We start from the raw sequence: 24,532 nt of genomic DNA, 5'->3' as shown, positions 1-24,532 counted from the left end.
CATCATATTCACAGACTTGCCCACAGAGATTGCAGCTTGTGCATTGATGCCAGATCGTCAGCCGGAAGAGCACATAACGGAAAAATCTTTTAAGCTTTAAGTGGTTTATTTATAAATGTAATTTATTATATTTGGGTAAATATGATTTATTTGTCAAAGTAAGTAGTAGTAAGTAATTTAAAATTTAGGTTTTCTGTGAGCTTTTCAGACGGAAGCTTATGGATTTCAGTATTTAGATCAAACACGTTCAAAAGTTCAGCTAGTCCAAATACATTAGCATACCTACTTTCGATTTTTTTTTCACATTAAACACCCACTTTTTGATTGACACCCAAAAGTGTTAGAGTAATTTGAGATTTGTCCGGGATGAGCTTTGAACTCGTGACTTTGGCGTGGGAGGTATGGATGTTACCCACTACGCCGAGGCTGCCACCGCAACTATTTTAATTAACAACTAAAAAATGTACCCTCAATTGTATAGATTGATGATTTAAAATCAACTATTGGATGATATTTTTGAAAATTTAAAATTGTCCATTCGTCAAATTGTCTTAAATATATTAAAAACTTCCACGTAATCCCTTCACTTTTATCAATCGATACTGTTTTGTGCATATTTATATACTTTTAAGTTACGATTCAAACTAGTGGGTGGCGAACGTTATTAAATCTTTTTAATTTTTTGAAATTATGCATCCCAATGTACTATGCAATAGCAAGACTCTTCAAGGTGATTCCTTGTAGAATCCACAAATGGCCACCACGTAGGCTTTACATGCACTTCCACTTCGAATTTTCAAATCCACACATCTCGGAAATTAATGCCTCATTTCAACCAACGGCTTTACTTCCCTTCCGAAGGAAGGCGTGATTAGAGATGTTATGACGTGACATTGCAAATATATTAATGTTCAAATGATTATGTAACATATAGCCAAAAATATGACTATTAAGGTCAACATTATAACCCCTGTAGGGCTTTGCTCCCAACTGCTCTTTCTGTATTGAAGTTCCCAACAACTGTGCCAAATTTGGACGGAACTTATTTTCTCCATTTTCGCCAAATTCCTTACTCATTGGTTGGGAATAGTGTACCATTTGTGCACAATCTGTTTGCGCTTTGCTTGATTTTGCAAAAAAAAAAAAAATGCACTTTGCGCACACAATGTTGAGCAATAAGTAAACAACAACACACATCGATGAACAGTTGATAAACTTCATCGGGGTAGATATGACAGCGAGTTGAAAGAGTGCTTAGAATTTCTGGGACACCCTATAGTTGCCTTCCTATGAGGACCCCTCGCATCAGCCTAAAAGTAAAATTTCTCTTCAAATTAGGACATCAGAATGTTGAAAAGTGTGATAAAGTTAGGGACTTAGGTATTCTCTTAGACTCTAAACATACATTCATTGATCATTATAATACAAACTATTGACTAAACAGCAAAATTATACAAAACTCTTTAGTTTTACCACAATTCTGTCCACACTGTCGCTTCCACACTATCTTCAGCTCGTTCAAACGAACACATTTATTAAAACCGAATAAACCTGTTCGGTTTGAAACAGGTAGATTCATGCAGTCTCTCGCTCATTGATGTTGGCCTTTGGGTGGAAGTTCGCTTTTTTTGCTTACCTTAAATTACATCCTACCTTTATCGGCATGGCATAGGTATTATAGCATTACTTCTGGGGCGTGTTGATTCCTCGACAGCCGGTCAGCAAATTGTGTTAAAACCAGATATGTTTCTCAAATGGCTGCTGCGTGTACGGGCTTACTCATGAATGTGCGGTTAATTGCTTTCGGAAGATAAATGAATCAATGAAGTGACCTCCTGGCACCATGTCCACTATTATTGTAAAGCAAAGCCACCTGGTGGAATTCTAAGGACCCGATGGCCTTTAGTGCACTTCTTTTCTTTTATAAGAGATATGAGTCGTGGAGTTGGACCTCCCTGAGGCACCCCAAACCGGAAGATCGAACAACTGCTCACAGAAAGCGTTGACTCGGAACACAAAGATCACTCTGCAATTTCTTTTGTTCTGCTCAATATTCGATGACATTGACGTTACATTCATGTGGCAGTTGAGCTGCGATCAACACGGAAGCAATCGATACTCTGTTCGCGACCTATGTTGGTTGGCTGATAGCTTATGAAAGCGCTAAATCATCACTGACTTAATTATGGTGGTTAATGAATGATTTTCTTTATCCGAGGAATTTTTTGAATTCCAAAACCGGATTGGCTTGCCTGCTTCGCTGCGCCATAAAGATTACCGTGATCAAGATCAATGCAAAATGTTTCGTTTATGGGCGGTCAGCAGCGGCGGCACCCGGAACGGTAATATATCTTCACATTTATATAATCTCCGGTTTGTCACGGTGAACGAACAATGAGGAAGAATAAGAAAATCGAGTCACTATGGCATTCGCAAGATAAGTTTCGGTCAACAGTTTTGTCGCTAATTCGAAGAAAGCCAATCGAGAGTTTATTTTGAGCCGCTTCCGCTTTGGGTGCTTTGGTTCCGATTTCGCCGTTCATCGTTGTCGGCGCTCGCAGATCAAGCGCCGCTGATTTGTTGGCAAATTGAGGTGCTCTTTTGGTTAATTTATTGCTACTTCGGCGCTTATATGCTCGAGCTAAGTGGACTTTTGATTGTGTAACTGGGAAGCTTTACGTGATGTCACTTTGGTAAATGTCACTTTTGAATGATTGCCGAAAGGAAAAAAACGATATTGGCTTGGTGGAGTACAAGAGAGCAGTTCCACGCCAAATGACGAATCGGCTTGGAACCGAGGACTTCGCGAGATAAATTTCACGTGTCACTAAAATTGATAGTTTATTCATGATTATTCGATATTTATTCACTTTGATGGCTGTAGAAATATCGCATTTTCAACTAGAATTCAAGTAAGCTAACATAAATTTAAAAAAAGTGTTTGGACAACACCATTTGAAATTTGCTGCCCACACCATCGTATCTTTTTGGAACAGTATCAACATTATTTCTAAGATTGTTTAGATCATCCAGATCATGTGAAGATATTGAACTAATAATATGACAACCATTACCTTAGTTTTGAATTTCTTTGTAATTATATAGGGGAAATGACGGCTTCGGCATGACAGACTATTTTCGGCAACCCAAATTGAAACACTATTTTCACTGGATTTTCTTACGAAAACACTTCGCTAAATGCATGCAAACGATTCTTTATGCTTTCAGCTTCAATTTGACTATATTTTTAGCACTGAGAAAAAGCAATCTAGCAGGGTTTTCTTGAAATGAAACACACGCACTACAAATTGTAGCTGATTTCGAGTTGCCGATAATAGAACAGCAGATTTACATGCAGTTCAAATGGAACGGTTGCCGAAGAAAAACTGGTTGCCGACAATACTCGCTCTCACTAGAGAAGATTGGAGCTTTGTAAAAGCGTTTCAAAACAGTTTTTGACAATTCTTTCGACTGAAAATGTAAGAGCAGCTGGCAGCAAAAGATTGTAAACAAACCAATACTGCATATGCAATGGATTCATAAATACCATCCGATCTTATCAAAATAATTAAAATAAAAAGTGATCGTATAAAAATCCGACTGAATTTCAAAAATTATAAAATAGTTCTCATGAAGTGGCCTAGTTTTAGGTGCCATATAAAATTTGATGTGAAATGTACGTGGAAACATCGAAAAACTTGAGTCTGCCCCCGGAAAACATCGATTTTACTAATTATTTAACATTAGGAAAAAAAAAAATGTATTCTTCAGATCGATCATTAAGCTTAGCCGAGATTTTTATTTTTCATGATTTTTGTATTCTAAATATTTTCTCATTGCTAAATTAACTAAAATAAAGTTATATCGAAGGAAATATAGATTGAAAATCGAAGATTGTTAAAAACTAACAAAATAATTGAAATATGGCGGAGGCATAAAAGTTGATTTTCATGGGCCATTTGTGAAAAAGTTATTTTGCTTTCAAGAAATCCTTAACAAATTCATAAGGTTTTGAAATGGCTTTTATGAAGAAAACTTGTAGACTGAATTGAATTTATCTAAAGCCATTTTCCTTGATCCTAACCCGTTCAGATTTATGGCAGCATTTATTGCGGCAATGTTACCTACAAATTGTTAAACGTCAAAGTTTGTTTATCTTTTGATAGTTGCGCTGTGCGATTCAGTGTTCTTCCAGGCGATTATCTCCCGATGGCTTGGAAGCTGTTATTCAGAAAGTGTTCACAACATTTCGCATTTCGCACAGCTGTAACCTCGATTATTCCCGAATAGATCCCCTTCTTCCGGATGGTTCTGGAAGTGCACCATCAAACGATGCAGGAATTTACGGTTGAATGAATTTTTTTCAAGTGATCACCCTTTCACCGAATAAAAACGCAGCTATGGATTGGAAACCAACTAGTGTCCGCTAACTGACAGTTTCAGTGGTTTTCTCTCGGTACTGACGCAAGTTATTTCGATCTTCATCTATTCGCAAGGTCTGGAGAAGGCTGGTCTGTTTTCAGACTGTTTTGACAATGTTTTATGAATTTGAGGACCACGCTCACTTCACTCTTCTCCACCAGCTGCTCAGTCGTTGATGGTACCCGTTTCGCCGGACGCGTTTCGCCGGTCGTTAGCATCGCTTGAATTTTTCCTCCAACTTCGTTTATCCTTCGAGATATCTTTGTCATAAATTTGGTTTTTATTCACTATGAGGATCCATCCTTAAAGTTCAATTTGTAAACAGAGGAGATTTTATGATACACTGGAGTCGCTTTTTACGCGGTTTTTTTTTACACGGTTTTTTTTTACGCGGTTTTTTTTTTACGCGGATTTCGGAATTTACGCGGTTTTTTTTTACGCGGATTCCGGAATTTACGCGGTTTTTTTACGCGGTTTTTTTTTACGCGGGACGTATCACCCGCGTAAAAAGCGACTCCAGTGTACACTTTTAAAAGCCTAAAAGGCAACAATGTATGTATTTTACTCTCATTTAAACCCGAATGGTTTTATTATTGCGTTTATAATGATAGAACAGGTTTCAAGACTATTTTTATCAAGCCATTAATAAAAAAATTAAGTTTATAATTGATTTTTAGAACAGTTTTATGGTGGGATTGAGAACTACTTTAAATTAATTTTTAAAACAAGACAGTTTTTGACTTCTCGCCAGACTGTAAAAGGTTTTTAAAACAGCGAAAAGGTGAACTACTAAGCAGGAACGTTTTACACTGTGAAATGCTGTATTTAAACTAAATGGATTATTCATTGCCATTATAAAACCATCATAACTCAGAGTGAATGTCGAATGATTGCAGAATTGTTACTTGGGCTGGTATATTGTGATTCTCTCTCCTGGTCCAGATGGAATTTCGGCAGTGGTGTTCTGCCGTTGCTCAGCTGCATTAGCAGAACCATTAGCAGCCATATTTAATGCATCCTTTGAGCAAGGAAAATTCCCAACATTGTGGATGCAGTCGTATATGTTTCCTGTTTTCAAAGCTGGCAATAAACGGGATATTAAGAACTATCGAGGTATCACCAGTCTTTCGGCATCGTCCAAACTGTTTGAGATCATCTTGAGCGAATTTGTCCTGAATCGCTCGAAGAACTACATTTCAACTGACCAGCATGGATTTATTCCCGGTAGATCGGTAGCTACTAACTTTTAGGATTTCGCCAGTACATGCATCACCGGCGCGATGGAGGATAAGGCACAAGTCGACGTCATATATACTGATCTGAAAGCTGCATTCGACAAAATCGACCAGATGGCTTTGTTATGCAAGCTTTCCCGACTAGGAGCGTCTGAGCAACTTAGGTCGTGGTTACATTCCTACTTGACTGGACGAACTCTTCGAGTGCGAGTAGGATCTTGTGTCTTTTCTACGTTTACCAGCAGCTCTGGAGTAATTTGCGATGTAGCAGCTTTGTTGGGAGTTAAATGCAAGCTCGTTTATGCAGATGACCTTAAGCTATACATCATAGTTCACTCTATTGAGGATTGTCATCGTCTTCAAGCTCTGCTAGATTTGTTTGTGGATTGGTGCCGTCGCAATAAGCTCATCATCAGCGTTCCATAGTGTGCAGTGATGAAGTTTCACCGCTCTAAGAGTTCTATCCTTTACGACTACTGAATTTTTTTTTCCTTGATATGTTTTCCGTGCTGAGCACCAATGCTACCGACGCCAGGGAGGCAGGACCCTACCACCTATCGACCCATCAACTCATGAACCGGGGACCAACGGCTATACTTCCCTTCCGAAGGAAGGCGTGTTCAGAGATGTTATGCCTCAGAACATCCCGGCGGCGCCGGCTGGGATTGAACCGAGGCCTGCTGGGGTGAGAGGTTATCACGCTTACCACTACATCACCGGCGCCGCTGACTGCATTGACAATGTAACGCTTCGCAGATGTTCTTTTGGACCCAAAGTTGACCTTCAAACTTCATATCGGCGAATCGTCAACTGGGATTTATTTCGAAGATTGCACGAGTTTTCAAAGACCTTCACTGCTTGAAGGCACTATATGGCTCTTTAGTTCGGCCCATACTTGAGAATGCATCTGTGGTCTGGTCTCCATATGAGCTAATGTGGAATCTCCGAATATAAAGTTTTCAAAAAAAAAAAAAAAAAATGAGGTTGGCTTTGCGCAGCCTGCCGTGGCGCGATCCAATGAATTTACCACCTTATGCAGACCGATGCATTTGTATTGATCTTTGAAATCGACTCAGTGGTTCAAAAGTTATATATTTTGAGGGAAGCCATTTTTGAAAAAAAAAATCGTAGATAGAGGGCACGATATGCTTTCAAATTTTTCCTTGAAAATGTAGGCTTTATATCCCAACATCAGCGATGTGTTTTGTTTTCCGTGTTCGAGTTATATATTTTTGAAGTTATCAAGTTTTGGGTTTTCGCTCAATACTCCCATACGACTAGACTGCACACATTTCTACGCATTTAATCTAGGATGTATTTTCTGTATTTTACCCATTACCCATCTACTATGGAATCATATGGAGGCAGTTGTAGTGATGGTATAGAACAAACCCGGTTACAAATGAAGTTACAAAAAATATCCTCAATATTTCAAGAATTTCAACTTGCCCCACATTTTTACACCGAATGGGGCAAATCGAAATGAATACAAGAGGGAAAGTTGAAATGGTGAATTTCCTATTCTCAGTGCAAGAAATTATTTCAATATGTTGAAGGATAGCCAAGAAACAGCAGTAAGTGCCTTTTAAAGAACACAAGTATTACATAAAATAATTTTTACCATATAAAATGTTTAAAAGCACATTCAGTTTGTTATTAACTGTATACAGAAATTTGGCTGTATAATCTGTTCTGTAGCAACAATTTTTTTAAAACTCTTAATTTGTTCCAAATTTAAATAAATTACATTTGGAACAAATAAAGATAAAAAAGCAACAAATATTGTTTAAGAGTCTCTCAATGTATTTTAATACTTTCCTTTTATTTTAATTAACGATAATACATCAATGTTTTGAAAACCAACAGATAGTATATGGTAAACCAGTTTACATAATCCCATGGTCAATTCAATTTATTTGTTATTGGGTTAACTATCATCAATAAAATGTATCGTAATTTCACTATCATTTCAGGGTTATATTTCTTCATAGACTACCGACCGCGTTCATCTGGGATACTCATCAGGGGTTGATAAGTCTACGAACGGATATGTTATACATGCATTTACATGTTTTAGGAGAAAATAGATGAAAATATTCGTCGTAAAACTAATGTAATACGTTTGTTTCATCTCACCCCACTGTAAGGAGCAAGATTAAACAACACACACACACACATACACCATATTTGTATCCTGATGATAAACTAAGTTTTTTGAATCTAAACTATAGTGTTGACACCATTGGGCTTCAGCTGTACTCACGACCGGCCTGCCGTGAAGTGAGATGGGAGAAGCGCGATGTATGCGTCGCCGGTCTACAGTGATAGGACCGTCGTTGAATGTTTACGTCGATTCGTGGAGAAGTTAGGAAGGAGGATAAAAACAAAACAAAAACCCAATAGATAGTGGAGGAGTTGCGTTTCTTAACAAAATTAAAAAATGAAGTATAATTTAAAGTTAAATCACTTTTCTGCAGCGGTTGTAGTTTATTAGTTTAGTGCTAAATTTTCCGGTTAAATTTCTAAATCGGATGATTATCTGCCAGAAGTGGAAGCCACCACCAGAATAGTTCCGTAGACAAGTGAAATACTTATTTTTTCCTTGATTTGTTTTCCGTGCTGAGTACCAATGCTACCGACGGCAAGGAGGCAGCTCCCACACCTGGACCCTACCTATCGACCCATCAACTCATGAACCGGGGTCCAACGGTTTTACTTCCCGGGTAAGCGTGATTACCTCTAATCCCCGCAGGCCTGGGTTCAATCCCAGTCGGCACCGCCGGGATGTTCTAAGACATAACATCTTTGATCACGCCCTCCTTCAGAGGGGAAGTAAAGCCGTTGGTCCCCGGTTCATGAGTTGATGGGTCGATAGGTAGGGTCCAAGTGTGGGAGCTGTCTTTCCAGGTGTCGGTAGCATTGGTGCTCAGCACGGAAAACAAGATCGACGGAAATCAAATCAAAGAAAAAAAAAAAAAACAAAAATCATAACATAAATTCGTCTAGAGGTAACAAAATTATAACAGACGTTGGAGTCAATTTCGTGCCGAAGGATCTCAATCCCACAAACATACCGGAGTTGCAGCCGATCGAAATATACTGGGCTATACTGCCGTTATACGCATAAAAGTCCCATGGTGCATAAGGATTGCATAGAACAAGGGACAGTTATGCGTATAACGGCAGCACGAATTCCATAAGCATCCAGGAAATGTTGAAATCATGATTGAAAGCAGAAAAAATGTCGATTCATCCGTTGTACAAAACCTTATGGATGGAGTTAAGAAGAAAGGTCGAGCATTTGAATTTGTTGAAGAAATAGAGTGAAATAAAGATACGTAAACCAAGCTTATAAAGTATTACATTCCGTGAATATTTCATGCTAATCGGTTTAGAGACTGATTTTTAGAGAGTACTTCTAAGTGATGCAATTTAACTGTTTACACCCTTTAGGCTTACAAAGCTTTCAATTAACAACTGTGAAAGTGCTCAAAGAACATTAGTTGATGGCAGCCGCAAAGTTCCGCTTGAGACGAATTAGCCAGGAAAATAAATCAACAATTAACTTAAATCTTGTTATTAGTTTTAATTGTTATTAGTTCATTATCAAAGTGAAATTGAAGTATCAATAAATTAGTTCGATTGAAGAGCAAATTGATGGCTGCGATTCTAATAAATTTCAACAGTAATTTAGCAATTAGTAGATTCAGATATTCAAATCTGTATCGTAAACAAGAGCCAGCAAGAAATGAGAACTGCAAATTAACTTCCAGCACGTGTTAGTGCTTCTGTTGATCTTGATCGCTGCTATACCATTAACCGTTCGTTGCATAAAAAAATCACCAACATTGGCACAGATTGGTTTGGAATCAAATCAGCATCCCATGGCAGATACAAGTATCCACTGTAGAAGAAAGAGCTGTCCAAAACAGTTGAATTAATCATTCTTTGTCCAGTTCTCTTCAGAAATGAAAATAGTGAAATCCAATGGCTATCATAACCTTAAATCGCGTAACCGACTTGAATAATGAAAGATCCAATCAAGATGAAACCAGTTCGGATTGCAATTCGATGCTTCTGTAACCCCACACCACCACCTGCCGCTGTGGTCTTTTTTCGTACGGCAATGCGAATTCGAACACCACCACCAACAGGCCGGCGCAGGATGATGAAACCGAACCCAAAACCTCAATAGCCTAGCTCACAACGCGAATATCCAGTTCAGGCCCTGGGGGCACGAACTGAGCGATGTCTGTCTTTGTTTTACCTACCTACAAATTGTCCGACAGCGTTGAATCGGATTCAGAGTCCAGCATGCGTATCGACTTTCGATTGATTCAACCTTGTCTATTTTAATATCCAAATAAAAGTTGCTAAATCGTTAGACAACAGGTAGCGAGCGGTGTTTGTATTATTGCGGCAAAAAACAATCAGCGCTGGGCACACACTCGTTTGTAGGCTCTTTAGCAAGTTCGCCAAATGGCGCAGCGTGATTACTGGAACACCTGTTGCTTGACCCTAGTTATAGCGCGGGATCTGGTCTAGTTTTACGGTGCAGGCCCCGATGTGCCGTAACAAATTTATCAGTTTTTTTTTTGCATTTGAAATAGGATTAAAATGGCGTGGCCTAAATAATTTGCTACATATTACCTGATGTCTGAAGTTGTTTCTTAATGATTAAATTCCTTATCTCAATCCAATATCTCTTTTTCACAAAATTAGGAAAAGATAGTGTGTTGAAAGCATACGTGGATGAGAGCAACGTGAATGCATTTCTAGGATATTTTTCGTAAGACCAGGTAATTTTAGAACAACGTAATTCACGGACACTTTTTTTCAGGCACATAATAATTGATCTACTTCAATTTACACGCATTGAGTTAAATTTTGGAGATCTGAACAGCTTCAGGGTAATGCGATATTTGCCTCTGAAAACGAGATGCCGATGACCAAATTAGGTTATGGTCCTTAAAACTTATGTGTTATATTGAGATATTGAGTGTATACCTAGTACATAAAACACAATCAAACAGGCATGCAACTCGACATGATGTCCGTGGTTTGAGCATTTAACGGTTTTCGTCAGTTGAAAAATTTGTCACCATTGTTGCATCTGGTAAACTACTGTAGCGTTTGCTGGCTTTTTCCGCGGAAAATCTCAACAAATTTTCGGAGGAGTTTTTCGTGGAGACTGGAGAACTTCTACACTTCCACATATAATTCTAGTTTTCTAGAATTGTTCATGGAACGTTTTATAAATAACTTGAAATTCACGGAAGGCTACAGATCAGTTCGAGGTCAAATAGAATGTGTGTTATGGGTAATCATTCACATTTTTGCAAAAGGTCGACCATTTTGGATTTTGTATTTTTGTTTTTTTTTTATGGGAAAAAAGATGTACGGTAATTTTTTAATAGTAATCTTGAGTAAAGATTTCAAAAAAGTGTTAAAAATTATATATTTAAAAAAGTATATCTTCAATATTTATAATTTGTTTTTAATAAAAGCTCATAAAAACTATTTAAAACCATGGAAACTTGAAAATTGACCAAAATCTTAGAAAATCAACATTTTGTTTACACTTTTGAAAAGATAACGATTTAAAATGTCTCAAATATTGTTTCCTGTGTTGTGTAAAATTACGTAAAACAGCGTACTTTTTCCAAAATTCTTGTACATCGATTTATGTCAATTTTCACGTGTGCTTAGTTTTAAATATTCTTAAAGCTTGTAATTTTTATGAGCTTTGAAAAAATAAAAAAAAACATAACGTTAAAGATTATTAGATTAGACTTATTGAGATATTTGAGCATTTAACACTTATATTGGAATATTTACTCAAAATTACTCAAAAAATACCATGTATATTATTTTCCGAGAGAGACTTTATTTCTCTCTACAACTTCGTATCAGACGCCATTTCGATGTGACGTTTTCTTGATACAAATAATTGAAAAATGGCATAGACGCCATTTTTAAAAAAATGCAACATCCAAAATAACCGATTTTTTGTAAAAATGTGAATGATTGCCCATAACACACAATTATGCAAAGTTTTATACAGTGGAATTGTAGAAGGTCGAGTTTTCCCAATTCGTCATTTGATATGGAACTACTTTACAGGTAACTTCCCAGTAATGATGGTTTTTTTTTATAAAAGCTAACTGGGCGCAGAAATAATTGATCTAGGATGTACCAAGAACTTTAGGGAATATCTAAAATATTCAGAGAAGTTTCAAAAACTTAAGGGTTTTTCCGAGGACTACAGGAATGTTCAGAAGTTTGGAAAAGTTTAAAGATCTTTAAGGGTAAGTTCTTCTTTTTCTTAGCTTAGCTTATTGCTTATCGGATATTAGCTTATTGCGTGCTCAAAACATAGTGTTCTAGATGCACTTCCAGAGTTAGGAATTGAGAGGATTTGAAGTCTGTCCATGGTGTTGTGTGGCAAGTACAATCATACTCTTTGCCCAGGGAAGTCGAGAAATTTTTCATCCCGAAAAATTCCTAGATCGGACTGGGAATTGAACCCAGCTACCTCCATCATGGTCTTGCTTTGAAGCTGCACCTTTACCGACTCAGCTAAGGGAGGCCCCAAGGGTAAGTTATGAGATTTTAAAATTTTGTGATTTGATGAAGATCAGTGAACTTCATGACAGTTACAATAACTTTAAGGAAATTTCAGGATCTTTACAACAACTTCCAGAAAACTACTGGTATTTTTAAAGATCGTTAATGCAGGTCAAAGCTTCGGAAAAGTTCTGAGAACTTCTGTCCTGAAAATCCGAAAAATTGTGGAAACTTTACAGCAATCCCTAAAATTTCACTTTAAAGGAATCTCTAAACAGAACAAATTGCAGGAATATTACAGATGTTCAGAAATCTTTAAAACAAGTTGGGAGTGCCATGAACATCAGAACAATGCGAAATCTTTAGTTCCGAGCATTTCAGGAAAAGTTAGAAAACTTTATGTTTTTTAGTAGTCAAGAAGTTCTAAGAATTTCAAAGAAGTTTTGAAAAATCCAGGGTGGTGCTGAGAACTTTTAGAATTTGCAGAACTACGAGGAAGGTTTTCGATCCTTAATATTGGCTTCCCATTGTATCTGGGCATTTCAATTTTTTTTAACGCATTTCAAGATTGTTGCTTATCACATATAAGCTTATACCGTGCGTTTTAGATGCACTTCAACAGTTATTAATTGAGAGCTTTCGTTGCCTGTAACATTTTAGCATTACTATAGTTGTGTGGCAAGTACAATCATGCTCTATGCCTAGGGAAGTCGAGAAATTTTGCGTAGTTGCGCCTATACCAACTGAGCTAAGGAAGGCCCAGGAAAATTGCTGAAACTTAACAAAAGTTGCCAAAACTTCAATCGAGGTTAAAGATCTTAAGGGAAGTTACGTGAGCTTTGGGGATGCTCCGAGCATTTCAAAGCATTTACATGAATATCAGGAAAATTGCGGGAACTTCAGGGAACATCTGAAAGCTTCTGGTAAATTTTGAGAAGTTAAAAAATTTCACTCAGGAAAATAGCGAGAAATTTTAAGAAGTTTACAAAATTAAAGATCATCATTAGCGAAATCAAGAGAACTAAATAACAATTTGGGAAACTTCACAGAAGCTTAGCTAAATCCAAAGAAGTGCAGAAAACATCGGGAAGTTAAAAGATCTTCATGTAGTTTCATTAATTGCAGGAACATTCCAGAAACATCTTCAGAAAAGTATCGAGAACTTCAAGAAAAATAGAGAAAATAAATGAGTGAACCACCCTGAATCCACTTATTTATTATCCTAACTTTAAGGAAGCTCCGAGGATTGAAAACAAATACCTAGTTTGAAGAAACTGTGGGATAATAAAATAAGATCTGAGAACTTCTATAAAATTTTGGGCACTTCAGATGAGCTTCGAGATCTTCAAGGTGGTTCAGAGATCACCAGAGAACCTCAGAGCAGTTCTATTGACTTAACTAGAAACTCAGGGAATTTTTGAAATCTTCAGCTAAGGTCTGAGATCTTCAGGGAATGCTAGAGAACTTTAGAGATGTGTTGAGATGTATAGTTCCAAGGAATTATGGACAGTCTCAAGCATATCAGGAATGTTTAAACAAAAATCAGGAATCTTGCGGCGTCTTGAGGGAAGTTCCATGAATATGACCTTCCGAAAAAAGTCGAAAGTAATTTTCAGGGGAACTTTGTAAATACTTCCCGTGGATGTTGGAAGTCACATCCAGAGAAATCCAGAAGCAGATCTGAGGAAGTCGAAAGAGTCTTTTGGAAGAAGTGAAGAAGTAAGTCAATAATTCTGAGGAAAAAAGGTAAAACAGTGTACATATACACTTGTTCAATAAATCATAGCATGAAACACGAGGCTCGGTAGCTTAATGATTACTGTAGAAGGTTAGGAGTTCAATCCCAGGCCCGTCCCCTTCTTTATTATATTCCCACTAGATTTAAATAGCAAAATTTTGCTGTTTTAACTACTCGCTTCACTTACCACAGTGAATCCTGATCTAAATACCACCCGACCAAACACAACTATCCTTCCGCGGAAAAAGATGCAGAGGTGTTCTCGGTTACTAGTAGCAACTTGACAATTGTTCCTCCCCTCCCCAAAGGCCGTGAGGACGTGGCCGGCGTCGGTATTGATCTAAAAATAGAATGAATCAGTAGCTTGTACATTGGAGATGGAAGTCTAGTACAAGGTCCATCTATTCATGCAAGTGGTTCTCTGTGCAATTTCACTGGTTCTGATTAGTAACAATGTAGCAACTGCGAAAATCATAGTACGAAAATATTTCTTCTAATCGCATTTAAGTCTGAGACAAACTTGTAGGAAAATAACTTCCAGAAGATCCCTGCTTATAACTCAATATATTATTTGATAACCAAGCCCAAAGGGACCATTTGCTTTTCCACTCTCATCACCAATGCATACGATTTGTTTCAGCTTACAAGTATGCTTACAAGACAAGATATCTTATGATGTGTTTATTCGAATCGTAATCATCATTTTTGGTTGTAATCATCATTGGGTCCATTTTCTTAATATTTCTTACAAGTATGTCCAATGGACTGATGCAAAATTGGAAATTTTCGCTCCACAGTGCTTAATGGTTCTTACTTGGGTCCTGCTTCGCCTTTCAAAATTTGAACTTCTTTAGGAAGAAACTGACTTGGCACAAACCATTTCAAGTTTATATGGGAATTACTATGGGAAAACTTATGTTTTTGTTCATATCTATCTAAAATTCACCACATCACTATGCTTTTTAAAATGATAGCAGTGAAATTTTCTCAGCTACAACTTTGTTGAAAACCACTTTTCAATCAAATGTAAGGAACAAAAGTTATTAATGATTCAAGTCACTGATGTCTTATGATTATGCTCATTCAGGCAACATTGGTGTTTCTGGTGCGAAGAATAGAGCACAAATATCGTGGCTACTATGTCACACTGCAGAATACAGTGTTGCCCACAGAACAGCTGCTTGATCATGCCATAAGATTATCAATATCTTAAAGAAATTAAGGGGTTACGCCTACCTGCAAACTTTCAAAAAATCTATTTTTTTTTTATTTTTTCTAATCGAAAGTAGGTATATAAAGTCAAGAATATTTCCTCAAAAGATCAAGTTGATCCGATGAAAATTGTGAAAGTTATGCGACGTACAAAAATATTCACTTATAGTGGACTAAACCCAGCTTGAAACTTTAAACGCGATTATCTCGGAATCATATTTTCAAAACCGGTGCCAAAAATTTCTCGAAATGTTTACATTTGATTCGTCCGATTCGTTTTTATTTCTGTTCAGTACTATTTTGTGCAGTCCACGATCGTTCGGATTACGTCTATCATTTAATTTCGATTTTTTACAGCCGATCAAAGACAAATTTTAAGGATCAAAAATCGGCACTTCAACTTTGCAAAGCCGCCATTTTGTCAAAAAAATCAAAAAAAAAAAACCGAACGATCAAGGACTAGTTTAACACATGCTTAACGATTTGGCATGGTTTTTTTTTTTTATTGCAGATGATTACATCACAAACCGCAGTTGGCACCGCAAAAAGCGTTTTTTAGAACATCGTCCACGGGGAGCAGCCGTGTGGGGCACCAGGACCTCGTTTTTACAGCATCAACTGATAAATGTACCATTTAATGTGTGTTCAATAAACGGCAGAAAACCGATTTTCAATATGGTGCGTAGTTTTCGAGAAGAAAAAAAATCCAAACTTTCGCTTTTTTTCGGTCTTGCAGGTAGGCGTAACCTCTTAATAACAATTTAATTTGACATTTGACTGAAAAACGATATTGCACAAAGTTGTAGCTTTGAAAATTTCCCGTAAGAATAGTTATATAAATTTTCAAAAAAGAAATATGGAAAATGGGTAGAAGACAATGAACAAAAAGTTTGGTTTTTCCATAGAAAATTCCATAAAAACTTCGAATAGCTTGTGCCAAATCAGTTTCTTACCAAATGAGTTTAAATTTTGGGAGGCTAATCAGGACCTGATTTGAAACCGTTTGAGCACTGTGGAGCGAAAATTTCAAATTTTGCATCAGTCTAATGTCCATTATGTTCAATCCTTTAGGCTTGCAAAATGTCAGTACAGTTCTTATCATAGCCACCTTAACAAATTTTACGTCATTAGTGACTTGTCCGGGATGAGATTGGAACTCGTGATCTTTAGCGTGAGAGGCATATATGGCCGACGTAGTGGCCCGTCCCAGATTTATATAGAGTAAAGTGGGGCAAAAGTACACACTGGTCCGAAAGGCAGCTAAACAAAATGATGGATTAATAATGTATGAGTAGTATTTAAATCTTTACTAAATACAAGATGACTTAAAAATATTGACATTATATATTGTATTTTTATCAATTGAGGCATGAAATATTTTACAATTGCAATTTTTTGGAAGCGGCATTATGATATCATGTGGAAGATTATAACCTACATATTCCAGAATTATGATTGGTCTATAAGATTTTTAAGGTATGTATCAGCAGATGATATAGGAAAGACGTAATTTATGGAAGACCCTTTTCATTGTTGACTTCGAGTGGGGCAAGAGTACGAACGGCTTGGAATGGTGGTCAAATCATTCGATCATCAAGTCAAAATGATTTTGGAAAAGGTTGATAGAACCTATTTATAATATGTGTGCGTTAGTGCTATAATGTTACGGAATATATTAATTACATCAGATTTGTACCATTTTATGCTGATTTCCACTGCTACCTACCAACTTTCAACACTTGATAAAAAATCATATGAGCGCATACAAAAGTATATGTGCGGGAAGATGACGAGCTAAGGTGTTATTTTGTAAAAGGTTATAAACTAAAATTTGATGTTACGGTAAAAGAGATACATTAATTTTTAAACTTAGTGCGTACGCTTGCCCCACGTTACTCTTCATATTATTTTGAATCTCCTATGATTCATCTGGAATTTTACTTCTCTCGTCAAACAAATAATTGTAGTGCCTTAAAAAGTGAATTCTGCATTGGACTCACCTATCATTGTTGGGCTTTTAAATCTGAAAGAAAGAAATCAAATACTTGGTTTAGTAAACGATGCCTTGGTAAAAAATGAAAACAATGCGAATTGAATATACAATATATAAATCTATTAAATGAAACAGTCGATCCAATGTAAAAAAAAAATCAGTGGCTTTGAATGGAATCAAGAGAACGGTTACATAATATGTGTTGAAACAACCAACGACGCTAGAAGTACTACGAGCATAGATCGACATACCTCCCGCCGTCATCGACAGACGTAAATACAATCGATGATGAAAGCACGCATCTAAACACCATTGACTCTCCTGCCAGTCAGCGTGTTGCCTTGCCAATGGTCACTTTCACCTGAATTTGGTTTGTTGTTTTTCAATTTTCTACCATCACGTTCCAACACACACATACTCGGACATTGAGAAGCTGCCTGCCTAGTTGACCACCTCTATCTACTCTGACTGGTCAAAGTACATACGATTCCAAACTGGTAACTACTTATTACATTTGTGATTCCATTCATCAATGGCCGCGGAGACAAGAGCACAAACGATGCAGGAAGAAAACGTACCTCCCCTCAAGTTTGGCTCGAAACGGTTGAAACCGGAATTAGGCTCCAAGCGATCCGGTGCGCGGTGTTGTCGTAGGTAACAGTGACACACTGCTTTTAATGTTCGCACGAGTTGTGGTCATTTCGATCGCGAGGTAAATAATGATTTTTTTTTCCCTTGATTTGATTTCCGTCGATTTTGTTTTCCGTGCTGAGCACCAATGCTACTGACGCCAGGGAGGCAGCTCCCACACCTGGACCCTACCTATCGACCCATCAACTCATGAACCGGGGACCAACGGCTTTACTTTATATCAGAATCAGAGATGTTATGCCTCAGAACATCCGGGCGGCGCCGACTGGGATTGAACCCAGGCCTTTTGGGGTGAGATGTAAATACGCTTACCGCTACACCACCAGCAACGCTAAACAATTCTACTTACAGGAGCTCATACGATTTTATTGTGTATTTTAGCTTCTAGAAGTCCAGTACTCGAAATCATAAAGTATACACCGTAATTTTATTACCTCTCAAAATAAGTTCAAAGAGCTGTGACTTTCCAGTAAGTGCATCGCAATTTCTGCAATATTGGCTGCTGATAGATCTAATAATCAAAATCTATCGGTATAGTTTTGAGCTTGATTGGCTGAGTTTGTATGAAACAGTTTTAGTAAAACAATTTTTATTTGACTACCTTTTTTCAAATCGTTATTTCGTGAATCACAATGAACCTGTATTTTTCTTTTCTAGGCATAATATATTTTTTTAATCGGTTTAAAATTTACTGAAATATATCCACGACGAAAAAAGATAAAGATCCCAAAATTCATTACAGTTGTTACAGCAGTTTTCGTTGTTTCAGTCTCGAGATACAAATATTATAAGCCGTACATTACCTTAAAAACATAAAATTAACTTGAAGCACCTCTAAATCATTAAAAAAAAAACGATTTTGCTGAAAATTTGCACAGAAGTTGAGCAGTTCCACACAGATTCGCAAATCGTTTCGGATCGACCTTCTACGATTATGATGGAACTTTGCACAGTTGTTTGTTATTGCCCAACATGCCATTTTACATATATGGTTCCCTAGTTTTGCACACGACTAACACTTGAAAAGGGCTTATGCAAAAATGATACGCATGGGTTGGGTGATGGGTTCGGCGTAGTATATGCCTCTCAAGCCAAAGGTCACTAGTTCTAATTTCATCTCGGACAAATCACGATTGTTCTAAAATATTGTTTGAAATGACTACAATAATAATTAAAAAAAAACGATACAATAGCTTGAAAACAAACAGATCATAAAAATTGATTTAAAATGCAAAACAGCATTAAACACCCAACATGATTTTAAAATGCCGAGATAGCATAAAATCGTAAAACATGCTTTGAAAAAAAAAAGCTTTAACAGACTGAAAACTTCAAAATCACGTTGAAAACATCCAAATGGCGCTTGAAACACCAAAATTGACTGAAAATGAAAATAACCTTAATCGTTATGTGCGCGACGGGATACCCAGCTCCCATTTGGATAACATGGTGCAAAAAAATGCAACAAATTCTTCATAAGGGTTAAGAATGCGAACATTACCTCGACATCGTCAAATTGATTTTCGTGGGAATCGATAAAACTTCTAGTGTTCATGCAACTTGACGCCTAATACCTGGGCTACATGACTAATAGACTGAAGCAAAATTTGAAATTTTCGCTCCACAGTACTCAAACAGTTTCAAACTGTGTCCTGATTATCATCCCAAAATTTAAACTACACAAACCATTTGAAGTTTATATGGAAATTACTACGGGGAAACCAAAATTTCGGTTCATATCAATCTCATAATTCACCAGTTCACTCTACTTTAGAAAATGATAGCTGAGCTTGTTGAAAATTTTCTCAGCTACAACTTTGTTGAAGACCACTTTTCGATATAATGTAAGGAACAAAAATTATTAATGATTCAAGTCACTGATGTCTTATGATTATGCTCAATCAACTGTTCAGCAGGCAACATTGGTGTTTATGGCGCATAGAATAGAGGACAAAAACCATGGCTGCTATGTCACACTGCAGAATACAGTGTTGCCCACAATGCAGTTGCTTAATCTTGCCATAAGATTATTAATCTTTTAAAAAATGAATAACTATTTAATTTGACGTTTGGCTGAAAAATGATTTTCTGCAAAGTTGTAGCTGATAAAAATTTCCATAAGAATAGCAAAAGAACTTGTTAACAGTACAATATGAAAAAAGGCTAGAAGACAATGATCAAAAAGTTTGGTTTTCCCATAGTAATGTCAATATAAACTTTAACTGGTTTGTGCCAAGTTAGTTTCTTATCAAATCAGTTTAAACTTCCGGAAGCTAATCAGGACTGGATTTGAAACCGTTTGAACACTGTGCGAAAATTTCAAATTTTGCATTAGTCTAATGACTATACTTTGCACACTGGGGCAGAAATAAAATAGCTTCGAAACGAAGCATTTCCGCGACTTGGTGTCTTTGGTAAAGATTCTCATCATAATAAGGACCATCTATTGACATAAACAAATAGTTCAAAACTCTTCCGCAAAGATGGCGCCACAATCTAACTTCTTTCTCTGACGTTTTGGAGACTTGATGTCTTCGGCAGAGTTGTTTGCCTTGACAAAATAAACAACTCTTTTGAAGACGTAAAATTTCCACAGCCTACTGGTTCCGAGTTATATGGAGTTAAAGTAAAAAATGTCGAAAATATGGTTTTATCTCTCTGTTTCGTTGTTTTGCTGACAATCATATAATGTTATATTTTTTCTCTTATGCAAATAAATTAAATAAATAACTTGTGTGAAGAAACATACTGGTTTAAGCTTCAAATTTTAAATATATTGTTGAAAACCGAAAAACACAGCAATTTTGAACTTTTGCGCAAAAAATCGCAACCTGACATTTTCAGCAAAAATTAAGCAATACTCTTTAAACAAAATATCAATATTTGAAAGAGGTATATTTTGGTGTTTTTGAGATTTCATCATTTTAGTGGAGCATGTATTTTTAAAACTTCAAACAACTTTGCCTAAGTCGCTTAAAGCTGAATGCATTGAAATGGCGTTTTGAAGACAAAGTTGTTTATCTTCATAAAATAAACAACTCTTTTGAAGAAGTCAAAACTCCACAGCCTAGAAACTTTACCCAAGACACCAAGTCGCGGAAATGCTTCGTTTCGGAGTTATTAATTTTGCTCCGCTAGATTTCATTTCTGGCTCAGTGTGCATTGTTTTGTTTAATATTTTTCAATCTGAAGCCAAAGTTATGCTTCAACGTTTTTAAAACATATGGATTTTTAGAGCACCATCGACTTATTAAAACGTTCAAACGATTTAAGTGATAGTTGTGAGCTGCTCAGCGGATAGCGTACCGTAGAACCCCGTTAGTTTGAAGAGCTAAATTCAAATTTAAACGTTTAGAATTTATTTAACTGGTACCCCTACACTGGTGCGTAATGCCTTTGGGCAGCTCTGTTGGAGTACCAGTTAAACTCGTTTCAAATGAGCGCCGTTTAATTTTGATTTTAGCTATTCAAACTAATGGAATTCTGCGGTATACTTCTAGCAAGAATTGACAATTTGTTCTAGATTGCTAAGTGGTTTGAAATTACCGTCAGGATGGTTCAAAGGTAGGGTGGTCACAAACATTAAAACTTGGATATGTCCGTTATGAGCGGGAATTGACGCACAGTTTAGAACCATTTTTGTATGCCTTAAGGTCCTCTATCACTCTGTTTCAGATTAACCATGAGCTACTAGTCACCCTGTATACATTTTATAATCACATCTTGGGCAGACCTAAGGAAATAGTCCATTGTGCCCTCTATTAATATTATACATATTAAATGGTTAATTTAATAGGCACCATTAATTTTGAATAGACATGCACTTTTTTATCAACTAATTTATTTGGAAGGCTCAACCGCTTTAGCTCTACGGAACCGATTTTTTTTTTTAAATTTCATTAATAATAATAATAAAAAAGATGGTCATAAATGAGTTCTATTTTTCCTGGGAGGCGACTGCTTGCCGCTTACTTACTTCTGCGCCAATAATTTCTCCCTTTCTTCTGTATTCTTCGCTTCTATGATATGTTGTTGTAGATTAAAAAATTCTACTGCCATCGAACCACTTCTGAACCTGCTTTTCGATGTTGTCTTCATCCGGGGTCGTCTCGTCGATTGCCATCATTTTTTCGTCGAGCACCCCAATCGCGTCCACTATGTCACCTCCGACTACCACTCCTGTGTACGATCTAGCTTCCAAACTGCTGTCACTTTGATCTTCGTCCTGGTCACGCTTTTCTTCATCCTGCTTTCTTTCTTCGTCCAGTTGTTGCTTCAATGACTGCTTTCGGGTCTTCCGCTTGTGACAGGAACTCATCCGGTGCCCCTCCTTCTGATTGAGGAAATGCAGCGGTGTAGGAATTTCCTTTTTCACATCCATATATATATACATCCACGTATTCCAGTGTAAGCATCGAAACCCAGCTCTGGTGGAAATTTTGTTGAACTTTACCGTATTTCCCCAGCACGAACGCAAGATCTTCGTCGGGAACTTCAGGTGGCAGATCATAAACTCGCACACATTGAACAAATTTCGCCGCCTTCGATATGTGTACCTCGATTGCCTTTCCATCATCATAACGGAAAATTAATTGATATGGGCCATGGAGCAATGTTAGGAGCATCGAATCTTCGGACTTGATTTTGATGAACAAGGATTGCTGCTCAGCTTCTATCTAGATCAATGTCCAGCACCTTAGAGAAATTCATAATTTCGTCTAACGACGGTCTTCCAGCACCATTTCCAAGGCTGGCTTTGATGGTATTTTTCACTTCAACACCGCCACTCGTCTTCAATTTTTGTAACAACAGCAACCACACACGAGCAAATTGCGGGTAGAGACAATGCGAGCAACCAAAAATGCCCTGATCGAGAAAACAACTATGGATAGCACTATCGACACCGAGAATCAACTGCTGCTGTTAACAGCTGAAAGTAAACTGAACAGACAATCACTTAACTATTGTTAAAATGTTATCATTTTTTTGTTTCCTTTGGTTTGTTTTCCGTCGATCTTGTTTTCCGTGCTGAGCACCAATGCTACCGACGCCAGGGAGACAGCTCCAACGCCTGGATCCTACCTATCGACCCATCAACTTATGAACGGGGACCAACGGCTTTACTTCCGGAAGGCGTGATCAGAGATGTTATGCCTCAGAACATCCCGGTGGCACCGACTGGAATTGAACCCAGGCCTGCTGGGGTGAAGGGTAATCACGTTTCCACTACACCACCGGCGCCACTGATTCGATATCAAATTCTTTTATATGAGATGAGCTATTTTGCAGAGCCTTCGTCTAATTAACTAGCACTTTGGGCCTAACCGTTAAAATTCACATATTTATACGCTCACACAGCAAGACACAAAACGTGAAATTTGTCAAATTAGCTTAGCGCATCTTGTTGGCCAAGTCACCCGTTTTAGATAACATATTTTAGTTTTGCGTTGTCAAAAGTATAAAACACCAGCAATTAAGGTAGAGTACAAAATCGAAAACAAAATTTAAGTTGGACGAATACAGTCTGCATTCAATAAATGCACACTTTGCTGAACTGTCACTCATCGTAAAATTTACGTTTTTGGCTAAATTGTTTCCCGGAATTAGATTGGATGTTCAAAATACATACCACGCAAATTGTATTTTTTTTCGTCGCAGATTCGTATTCGTATGTAAACCACAACGACGGAAGTGAACTCTACTCTACAAATTTATCAAGGCTCCGAAAAACATCTCAGCTTTCAAATCTAATTAAGTGGTCAATGTCAACACGTTGGAAAGACACGTGCTAGCTTATACCTGTTTCAAATCGATCGCGTGCACTGCACGATCAACGGCATTCGTCGCAAATAATCTGAAAAAATACAAATCACATCTGAATTTCATGAGTCTTTCATGATGGAACCCAACAACGCATCATCTGTTTCGGCACAAATAATAGTAGCATAGTCTTGTTGCGGTGCCCCACCGGACTAATAGGCTCGCGAAATAAGCCGAAACCAGTGTGAAATTAGAGGATGCGCGAAATTGATAATTAGATTTGCCAGTTTGTCTCAAACGTATGATAGAGTATCTGACTGGGAAACAATTATTGGATCTCCAATTTAGCTGCTGATGCCGGTCGATCAAGTGGCCAACGGAAAAGAATTGCAATTTTGTCGTCTGAGTGCCACAGGGGAATGGTGCTTTTGAAACGCCGGCAACCAGTGTCGCAAATGTCGCGTGAGATGATGTTTCAGGGTGGTAAAGTATTTATCTACCTCGGAAGGGTCAAGAAACATGATTTTTTTTTCTTTGAAGCGGGTTCCTGTGAAAATTATAAACTAATGAGGACGAATATATTAAATGAAAGGTAGACTTTCTACATTCTTGAGAACTTTCTAAGTCACCATTTTTATATTTGAATAGACACAAGTTTTGAGCCCGAGCTGCTTAGACCCAATTCGCTATAAAACTTGTTTTTCGGAATTATGAAATCATTAGATGTTATAATGCTATTTTGTACTTGTAAGTTATGAGAAAAGGTTGTGAAGAATGTATTTGATAAAAAAAAACATCTGTCAACTTCGCTTTCAGAGAGTCGCAATCAGCGATTTTATGATTCGTGAGCGCTCACTCTGAGTGGTAGTGTTAAGGTAGTGATATACATTGCTAGAAGTACCCGATTTTGTCAGCAGTTCCACGCATCAGACTTTTATCTTTCAATAATTTGAC

General features: G+C 37.3%; 1 protein-coding gene across 1 annotated transcript in view; it reads right to left on the bottom strand.

Annotated features, from left to right (window-relative positions):
• Window positions 1-17,198, bottom strand: part of conu (Rho GTPase-activating protein conundrum) — a 120,193-nt gene extending 102,995 nt beyond the window's left edge. The window contains exon 1 of the mRNA XM_065217706.1: window positions 17,175-17,198. The gene's annotated coding sequence lies outside the window, so the exon portion shown is untranslated. The remainder of the gene's footprint in view (window positions 1-17,174) is intronic.
• Between the last annotated feature and the right edge of the window lie 7,334 nt (window positions 17,199-24,532).

The sequence above is a fragment of the Ochlerotatus camptorhynchus genome, unplaced genomic scaffold (genome assembly GCF_037179485.1).
Source record: "Ochlerotatus camptorhynchus isolate MF236.1 unplaced genomic scaffold, CSIRO-AGI_Acam_v1.1 ptg000078l, whole genome shotgun sequence".
In the NCBI taxonomy this organism is placed as follows: Eukaryota; Metazoa; Arthropoda; class Insecta; order Diptera; family Culicidae; genus Ochlerotatus; species Ochlerotatus camptorhynchus.
The sequence above is the reverse complement of the archived record's forward strand: the minus strand, read 5'-3'. Positions and strand labels throughout refer to the sequence as shown.